The sequence below is a fragment of the Mus pahari genome, chromosome 4, assembly GCF_900095145.1.
Source record: "Mus pahari chromosome 4, PAHARI_EIJ_v1.1, whole genome shotgun sequence".
NCBI lineage: Eukaryota > Metazoa > Chordata > Mammalia > Rodentia > Muridae > Mus > Mus pahari.
In genome coordinates, this window is record NC_034593.1 from 143,158,956 (window position 1) to 143,169,301 (window position 10,346).

Here is a 10,346-nt window from a genome sequence, read left to right on the forward strand (position 1 = left end):
CTGCAACCCTATAGGTGGAACACCAATATGAACTAACCAGTATCCCCTGAGCTCATGTCTCTAGCTGCATATGTAACAGAAGATGGCCTAATCGGCCATCATTGAGAGGAGAGGCCCCTTGGTCTTGCAAACTTTATATGACCCAGCACAGGGGAATGCCAGGGCCAAGTAGTGGGAGTGGGTGGGTAGGGTAGCAGGGGCAGGGGGAGGGTATAGGGAACTTCGGGATAGCATTTGAAATGTAAATAAAGAAAATATCTAATAAAAAAAATGGGAAGAAAAAAAAGAATCCAGCATTGGAGTAAGGAATATGCTATAGCAATGATTTTGGTTGATATAATGTGTGTTTTCAGGAAATCAAATAAAGAAAAACATTGAGATAGAAATATTATTGTAGACATAACAGCAGGGAGTTTTGAAGAGATACAGAACATATATTAATGTTTAGTTGTTAGTAACACTGGGGACATGTAGTCAAAAGCAAGGACATAAAGTACCATGTAGCTGGGGGACATACAGGCTTTCCTCAGATCCATATCCCACAGCAGTTAGGTTGTTATTTGGTTACAGAATTAAGAACAAGTTCAGTCATTTCTCAGTGACTTTGCTTTGATGATGAATGGCCCAGCTAATTATCACTCACACTCATTACTCCTCAGAGCGCTACACCATTGACAAACAACACCGACCCTGCTTTTGACAGACAGCACATCTTTCCCACTCCAGTCCTCAGTCCAAGATTTTGTTTCTATGTTTTTTTAAATGGTTAACGTATAAATGGTTTAATCAAGTATGGTTCTCTTTGAGCATTACTGTTATGTTCCCAGTTTAATTTTTGAATCTAACTGACCATATCTACTCATCAAACAATGATCATTTTGTTGTAAATGTATTCAAAGTCTGTTTTCTGGTCTTTGTGAAATACACAATATATCACCTTCCTCTGTGTTTATCCTGCTGTGATTATACAATGGGAATTAGCTCCCTCCTCTAAGGCCCCTGGTCATTCTCTACCCTGATTCCCTACCTCGCCTAGGCTTTGTTATGCTAATGAATCCCACCTCACCTTTCATCGTGTTGGTTCATGTAGTGAGATTATTTAGTATATGTCAATGTCTAGAAGATTTTGAGATCCTCTGAGACCAGCAATGTTCCTGAAAATGATATGATTTCATTTATTTGGGGAGACAAATTGTGTTGTGCTGTACAGAAATACTATACTTTTGTAGTATAGATTTTTGGTTTTGATAACTGCATACACACATATGACCATGCCTTGTCATCATACCACATTTAGGAGTCTGCAGATCACTTGACAGTCTCTCTCTACCAAGATGAGTTTGCAACTATCAATTCTGAAAAAGCTGAGTTTCTCATGTTCTCTGCCACTTGCTCCTCATCTATCCTGAGAATTATTACACAGACACAATTCTATTGAAGCTATATTAAATATTCCAGCTACATGTTTAACTTATTATTTTTTGCTTAGTTATATGCTCATCAGTGTTTCAATCAATTATGAAGTTAATTAGTTCTGACAAAGGCTAAAATAAAATTATTGTATTTTTTTGTTTCTCTAAAATATTTCATTTAGCCTTCTATGAATCTATTTATTTATAAAATAAGTTGGAAAGAAAATAATCTCAAAACTCAAGGAATCAAATGTTCACACCTATAATTAGTTAAAATAAAAATACTTAAAGTAAAAATAAATCCTATGAACAAATCATAGTGATGTTTGAATTACTTTTCTGGGGCAATGTTGACTTTTTATTGTTTCTCCTTAAACCATAAATATCTTTTACATCAATTTCAGCAGTTCCTCACCTCCCTTTTTTAACTGTCAATGAATTTTCAAATGTTTTAAAAGCAATGTTGATATTATAGTTACATCTGGATGAATTGCTCTTGATGTTTTTATTATTATCTAAAACATGGTCCCATCATTTTCCTATTATGTTAATCAGGAATGCACATTAACATGTGATACATTATATTTTGAAAAACAAGCCTGTGGAAGAAAACATACTCTACACTGCTCTTGGTCGTCTTTTTAGCTAATTATTCAAAGAATATTTTATTTATTGAGCATCCGGCTTAATTACTTAATTAGATTACAGTCCAGAATGCTTTCAAGAAGTGCATCCCATTCTATGAAGAGCATAATATGTTATAAAAATGTCCTAATTACATAATGGTGGGTAAAATGGATTAGTGCCGAAGAGCATACATAATGGGAGATGTTTAAGAAAGTGAAAAAAATTCACACAACACCACAGTAATCCATGCTGGGCATGGGAATAAAAATATTACATACTACTAAATTTTCTCAGAATGGACCAGAAATTGGGATGGAAGGTATCTATAGCATTTTAAAGAATATATATTTTAGATATTGCCATATTTGAAATGGTAAGGCAAGGACAAATGTTAAACATACCTTGAACATACCATAGCTAACACCAGCACAAATTTCCTGAGGTCATTCAGAAAATGCAGCATGGCAGTACTCCCCAGAGGTTACGAAGCTCTGATTGTCTGAAATTCTCACTCTGTGTGTCAGGCTGAAAATTTGGGTGCTTATAAAATTCCATGAACTGCCAGATCCCAGCCTTCCCACTAGAGGACTGAGATTGTCAATCAAGGTAACACCTAAGAATTTTCCTATCAGTAAATAGAGGAACCAGGTTGTGATAAAGTTGAGGCTGCTGGATGAGCACTTAAAAATCATCTGGAACTGGGCATGGTGCAGAAAGACTTTAATCCCAGCAGAAGCAGAGGAGGAGGCAGAGAGGAGGAGGGGGAGGCAGAGGCAAGTTGCTGAGTTAGAGATAAGCCTGGTCTACACAGAGCAACCCTCTCACAAACAAATAAACAGTTTATCGAAATAGATATAAAGTAATAAGCAACTAGGAAATTGTAACCAGGAATGTATATGTGCATGTCCCTTCTCTTTTTAAACCAGTTACTCAAATTTCCTGTGAAGTAGCTCAGACAACAGGGCAAAAAGAACAGAGTAAGTATTCTATAACAATAGGTATTATAGTTAGAGCTATAATAAATAAATTACATCATTATTCACGAAGCATGCAACCTCCTCAAACTTAGCAGAGTAAAGGGAGAAAAATGTAAAAAGATCCACAGTTCAGATTTGATAAAATTGCAAAATGCATTTTGGTGAAAATTTCTTGTACTCTTCTCTCCATATCTTACATTTTATTGTTATAACTTAAGATATTGAATGTTCCTCAGACCAGCTACTCTGGTTCAGTGGCTGCATTTAAAGGCGCTTTCTAAAAATGGAGCACAGAATACCTGGAGGGAGTCACAGGGGGTTACATCATGGAAGTACGGGTGATTAGGTAATTCTCTTGATATCCTTCAAATCACACATTGATGGATAGCAGTGCTCTCTGAGCTCTTCCTATTTTTAGAAACACCTCAGTCCAGCAGACTGGGAAAAGGCAGAAGAATGGCATTTCCATCCTTGGCCTGTCGGAGTGAGGTCTAAGCAGGGATCTGATGAGAAAATGGCCTCTAGATTGGAATTATGTAAGACCACAGGAAAATGACCCACTAATAAACTAAAAGAGCTGTTTTGGGGGGGACCTGGGAATGTCTGCTGCTCAGAGACTCGCAGTGCATTCAGGAAAGGAGGGGCGGAGTAGAAATGGACCTCACACTATGTGAAGCAGCCTCTCGTTCAGAAAGAAGCAGGACTCACCGTGCCATGGTTCCATGGGTTCCATTGGCCTCAGGAATGATTTCTCTAGAGGTGATAGTTGAGCATAAACATCTGTAGCAGTACTTCCCTGTGCCTTCCGCTATGCTGAAAACTCTCATATACAAATAAGTGTAATATCTTAAACATATGTGGTAAATGAGTACTAGACATTTGTTTATGCTCTATGAAAACATGAATAACAAGTAACAAACAGTAAATATGAAAAGTTACCATCTTGTTTGCTTACACTTTTCTTCTCTTTAGAGACCAAAGGAAGAATTCAGGTTTCTCATGACTCAGTTGTGTATTAATCCATAGACAACCCTGTCTTGTGAGGGAAGGGGAGAAGAACCCTGAAAGAAGCATGTGTCTGAGAGCAAGTGCTGTTCGTGGGTCCCATCTACTGCACTTAGCAGATACTTGGTTTAGAGCCAGGCTATTCATACCTCAGAGGTTTGTTTTCTTTTCTACAAAGCAGGGGAAATTATCCTATTTATAAGCCATGTTTCTTGAAAAATCAAATGTCTCAAAGCTCCTTTCAAACTAAAGGATATTAAACTAAATACATATTTCAGATGTCAGTGCCCAAGTACTATTAACCTTTTTTTTTTTTTTTTTTAGAGTGTGTCTCTCACATGGCCTAAGGCTCACATATTTTATTAGGTAAATTTGGCTGTCTAGAGAGCCCCAGAAATCTACCCATTTCTTCCTATCACTAGGATTACAAGCTCATGTTCCTCAGCCAGCTCATCAATGTCGGGTCAGGGACACTCAGATTCTTCTTCATAGAAGAGAAACACTACAGACAAAGCTACCTACCCAACCTCATGACATCTGCAAAATCAGAATAGAAGGGGACAATAAATGCATAAAACACCAGGAATAGAAAAGTTGCTCTTAAGGAAACTTAGGAAACACTGTTGCGACATAGTAGTTGAATAATCTTATTGAATCATCAGTGGTGATTGTCCTAGGGCCAAGCATATTCAAACCACCACAGTCCCCCATAGTCTTTCACAGTTTCAACTATGTTTAAAGTACAAAGTTCAAAGTCTCTTCTGAGATTCATACAATCTCTTAACTGTAATCCCCTATAAAATCAAAATCAAAAAGCAGTTCACATACTTCCAACTTCACAGGATAGGCACTGCTATTTGAAAATGTCATAGCGAGGAAATACTGGATCAAAGAAAGACCAAAATCCAGCTGGGAAAACTCCAAACTCCGCACCACCAAGTCTGATGTCCAACTCCTTTCTTTCAGCTTTGTTGAATGCAACACAATTCTTTCTTTTTGGCTGTTTCTACTCCCTGTTAGGAGCTTTCCTCAGCAGGTATCCTATGGTACTGTCATCTTTAACATTTTGGGGAATCCAAGGCAACTTTAAACTCACAGCTTCTTATTCCAATATCTGAGATCCACAATGGTCTCCTGTGTTCCTCCAAAGAGCTTAGGTCATTTCCCCAGTTCTGCCCTCTGTAGCGCTCTAGGCTATAGCTGACTCCAAACCACTGCTGCTATTGGTGGTGGTCATTTCATGACACTATCATCTCCAATATGCTGGGATCTTCCACACTAAGAGCCTATCATGGGCTATATCTATGGTGTTAATATTCAACTTCTTTGCATGACTCCTTCAGTCCTAGGCCTTCAACTACCACTGAGGCTGCACCTTCACCAATGGCCTTTGCTTAAATCTCTGCCAAGTCTCAGCTGCTCTCCATGAGCCCTCCATACCTTCAAAGCCAGTACCACCAGGGTAACTCTAATGAAGTCTGGCTGCATGTACAATGTCTATTTCTGGAACACTGCGTTTTTGCACTCTTCGAAAACACGTCCCAGAAAATTTCACCTCAGTGACGCTGGTCTCTTCTTTAATCACTGCTAAGTTTTTTGTTTTTTTTTTTTTTTACTCCAGATAACTAGTATCAATTGTCTTAGTAACCCCTTCTGATTTTTGCCACATTGGCAAAGCAGCCATGGTTTACTGCTTGCTGAAGCTGGAACATGACCCCCTGATTCTATTACTTGTTCACTTATTTTATGTTTTCAATGATTCCCTTAACTGCCTAGGCATGATTGTCCTGGAACTTGCTGTATACACTAACCTTGAACTCAGAAGTCTACCTGCCTCTGTCTTCTGGGATTAAAGGCATATACCACTATGCCTGCACCTCAGCTTTTCTTAATTCTTTTTCACAGGATCTTTATAAGCTTGGCCATTATGCCTCAAGAAATTGATCACAGGTGTGCTGTCCATTTCTGAATATAGTCAAGTTGTCAACTGAGAATAGCCATCACAATCCACCCCTTGTCAACTTGACACAAATCATATCTCATGTCCAAATGGAAACAATAACCAGGTCATAATAATACCTAACATGAAATAACAATTCCTCACATAACCAAAAATGTATTGTAAATTTAGAATAAGTCAATGTCCCTTGGGAAACATTCTTTTATTATCTCAAACTTAAAAATAATAACCATTGACATTTTCTCTTAATTGATATTAAGTAAATTGAAAGAAAATATAAGCATCTCTATAAATACATTCTTAACAGAAAATAAGCCCTCAGGTCAATTATAATATTTATTTCTTCAACTAGTCTGACCTTAGATGATATTTATAACTACCTTCATCTACTACCCATTCTGTATTTTTTCCACCCTCTGCAAATACCTAAGTAAGTCTTGGCTCTTTTCCTAGCTATTTTTCTTGGCCCTCTCCCATACCTCATCATTCTTGATGAGTCTGTTCTTGTCATCCTTCTTGGATTAAGCTGTTGTACTTTCCCATAGACTTTAACCTCAGACATGGGAGTACTAAGAAGTGCCCTAAAGAATCTGCTGCACTCAGACACAATCTTTCTTACCTCCACTGTGGAGATGCAATCCAACTTCTACACTGTACCTGGATCTACCACCTCTCCTATTACTGTTTCTCCCTTCTTAGCTTTTGCTTTAAGGGCATTAGAAGCCCTTGACCTGAGAGAAGTCTGAATTTCCACTTCAATGAAATATTTGTTATGGCTCCTGACAGGAACACTCCTCCGTCTAGAGCCAAGCCTTCTAAGTCAGCAGAACGTAGGGTTTTGGAGTCAAGAAGCAAAATGTTTCCTCATGGGTTACTAGGAACTATACCCCTGTCCACCCCATGATTCCTAGACCCTGGGATCGTGGGCATAGAGAAACTGTACCGCATGTAGACACACGAGACTTCTGGTACCAACTTCTGTCTTAATTAGGGTTTCATTGCTATAAATAGACATCATGATCAGGGCAATTATTATAAGGGCAAACATTTCATTGTGGAATGTTTAAAGTTTCAGAGGTTTACTCTATTATCATCAGGGCAGGAAGCATTTGGAAGCATGCAGGCACACATGGTGCTGGAAGTGCCAAGACTTCTACATCTTAATCCAAAGGGAGCCAGATGGGCCTATCTCCTGCCAGCAGCCAGGCAGACATTCTCTTCCACACTGGGTGGAGCCTGGGCATAAAAGGCCCCCAAACCAACCTACACTGTGACACACTTCCTTCAACCAGGCCACACCTCCTCCAATAAGGCAACACCTCCTCATACTACCACTCCCTATGGACAAGCATTCAAACACATGAATCTATTGGGGCAAAATCTCTTCAAGTAACCACAGGGGTTGACCCCAGCTAAGACTACCAGCAGAATGTGATAAGGAACCTGAAGTGGATAAGTCTGGTAGCCAAGCAGAATTTCCAGTAGAGGATTAGTGACAAAAAAAAAAATCTACCTATACACCTTTGACTCAAAATTTGTCCAGAGATAAAGATAGAGCAGAGATTAGAAGAATGGTCAACCTATTAGAAGACTGACCCAACTTGAAACACATGCCATGGGAGATAGACAACCCCTGACACTATTATGATACTCTGCTCTGCCTATAGAAGGTAACCTAGCCTAATTCTCCTCTGAGAGGCTCCATCCAGACATGGGTAGAAACAAATGCAGAGGCACACAGCCAAATATCAGGGGGAGCTCAGGGAGTCTTGTGTAAGTGTAGAAGGAAAGACTGGAGGAGCTAGAGAAGTCAAGGGCACCACAAGAAGAGCAAAAGAGTCCACTAACTTGGGCCAATGGGAGCTTACAGGGACTGGACCACCAACCAAAGAGCAGGGCTGAATCTAGGTCCCCTACATATTTGTGGCATATGTGCAGCTTGGTTTTCATGTAGGTCCCCCAAACAATTGGACTAAGCGCTATCTCTGACTCTGTTGCCTGCCTTTGAAAACCTTTCCCCAAGCTGGGATGTCTTGTCTGGCCTCCGAGAAAGGTTGTGCTTAGTCTTACTTTTTGATTTGATGTGCCAGAGAAGGTTGCTATCCATGGTGGGGCCTCCCCTTCTAACCCTTCCGTGAGGAGAAGTGGAGGAAGGATTTGGGGGGAGGAAGGTGAGAAGGTAGAACTGAGGGGAGAGGAGGGAGGGGGCTATGATGAGGATACAAAATGCAAAGTTAATAAATAAATGAGTTAAGGAAAAATAATATTATTTTTAAAAGGGGCCCTGATACTATATTATGAGACAAAGAAGGTACTCTACATGCCATCAAAACAGAAACATAAATACCATCTGAGTTATAATTCCTTCCATCTACAATCATATCTTGCTTGCAAGATATGCTAACTAAATAGTGCACAAAGCTTATGGGAATGACTAACCAATATCTGATTTTATTTAAGGCCCTGTCCATGAGATGGAACTCATACCTGATACCAGTTAGTTGACTAAGAACCAAACACCAGGGACCTACAGTAAAATGCCGTCCTAATGGAACATAACAATAAAATTATTCCTTATAACATTCTTATATATTCATATATCACTGTCTTGCTTAGCAATCATCAGAGAAGCTTGAACAAATACAGAGACCAACAGCTAGACAATAGGCAGAGAGTGAGAGACTTTGGTAGACTTATCCCTAAATGTCACCATCAAACTCCTCGGGCTTTAGAGAGCCCTGCAGACAAGGAGGAAGAAAAGTTTAAGAGCCACTGTGGATATCGAACAAGAACCCAAGGCCTTGTAAAGGCAACAGGATAACAGATAGATGAAGAAACAGAGCCTAAGACAGCATGCACAGAAACCAGTCTCCATTTGTTAGCTACTTACAAATGAAAACTTAGTCTTTTCCAATATTGTTTCACTAGGGAAACTACCAAACCATTCTTTTTTTCTTTTTTTCCCTCAAAAAGGAGCACATTTAATTTGGGCTGGTTAATAGGTTCAGAGATTTAGTCCACTATCACCATGGTGGATATCATGGTAGCAAGCAGTAGATATGGTGCTAGAAAGATCTATATCTCAATCTGAAATTAGGAGAGAGAGAGAGAGAGAGAGAGAGAGAGAGAGAGAGAGAGAGAGAGAGAGAGAGAGAACACTACACTCTACACTTCTGGGCCTGGCTTAGACTTCTGAAACTCCAAAGCCCACCCCCAATGGCATACTTCCTCAAACATTCCTACAATTCCTAACAGTGTCACTCCCTGATAACCAAGCATTCAAATATATGAGCATAGGAGGCCATTCTTATTCAAACTACCACAAGTCCCAAGTCTCAAGACCTGGGAAATTGCTCTTCCTCTGTGTTAGATTATTTGGGGTTTTGTTTTTTGTTTTGTATGTTTTTTTTCTGTTGTTGTTTGGTTTATTTCTGGTTTTGTGTTTCTTTTCCCTAGCAAATGCTAAGCAAACTCAATTTGTAATAAACATTTAGGTGTTCCACAAATGAAGTGATTAGGAAACAGACTATTCTTAAGGGTAGGCTACATGCCTAACAGTAGATAGTCAACAGAAAACTCAATTGCATCTTTGGAGGATCACTGTCTCATATGTGTGATTTTATCAACTGTAAATTTACATTTAAAAAGGATATTTTCTTTTGGAACCAATGAAATCACAGAGTGGTTTTTTAGATATGTATTAAATAACATCAAAGCAGATAGAAAAAAAGTCCTAGGTCACTAAGGTTTCAAGTTCACTTAAGATGTTTTTACTGTAAGCAAAGCTATGTAGTCTTGTTTGTGACGTAGACAGAAGGTTGAAGGTACCCACTAGGAAAGTAATGAGGTTATACTTGAGCATACAGCAACTACCTTAGTCATGGCTCCTTTCCATTTAACAATTTTGTTTGGAGACAACATATATAAAAGAAATATTACCTCAGAGTTGGTAACCTTCAAAGAACATTTTGTTAACTGTGCTGGAATCCCTGAATCTTGCCCAGGGAAAGACTTCAACTTGACTCCAGAGTGAGAGTCTCTCTTTCTTCCCATGTCACATTGATTTTGTTTTGGATACATGTCTATGAAGGCAGAATCTAGAGAGTCAAGAAGAGGCATAGAATCCTCTGAAGTTGGAGTTACAGGTAGTTGTCTGTTGCCAAATATGGATGCTGGAAACTACTCTCAGATCTACTCTAAAAGCCATATGAGCTCTCAACTGCTGAGCTGCCTCTATAGTCATTCTAATTTATCACTTATTAATAATTATTTCTACATATTATCATATTATGATACTAGACAATTCACTCTATTGCCTGTTTGTTTTGCTGTTTAATTTAGATTTTTAAATGCCCATTGATTCTG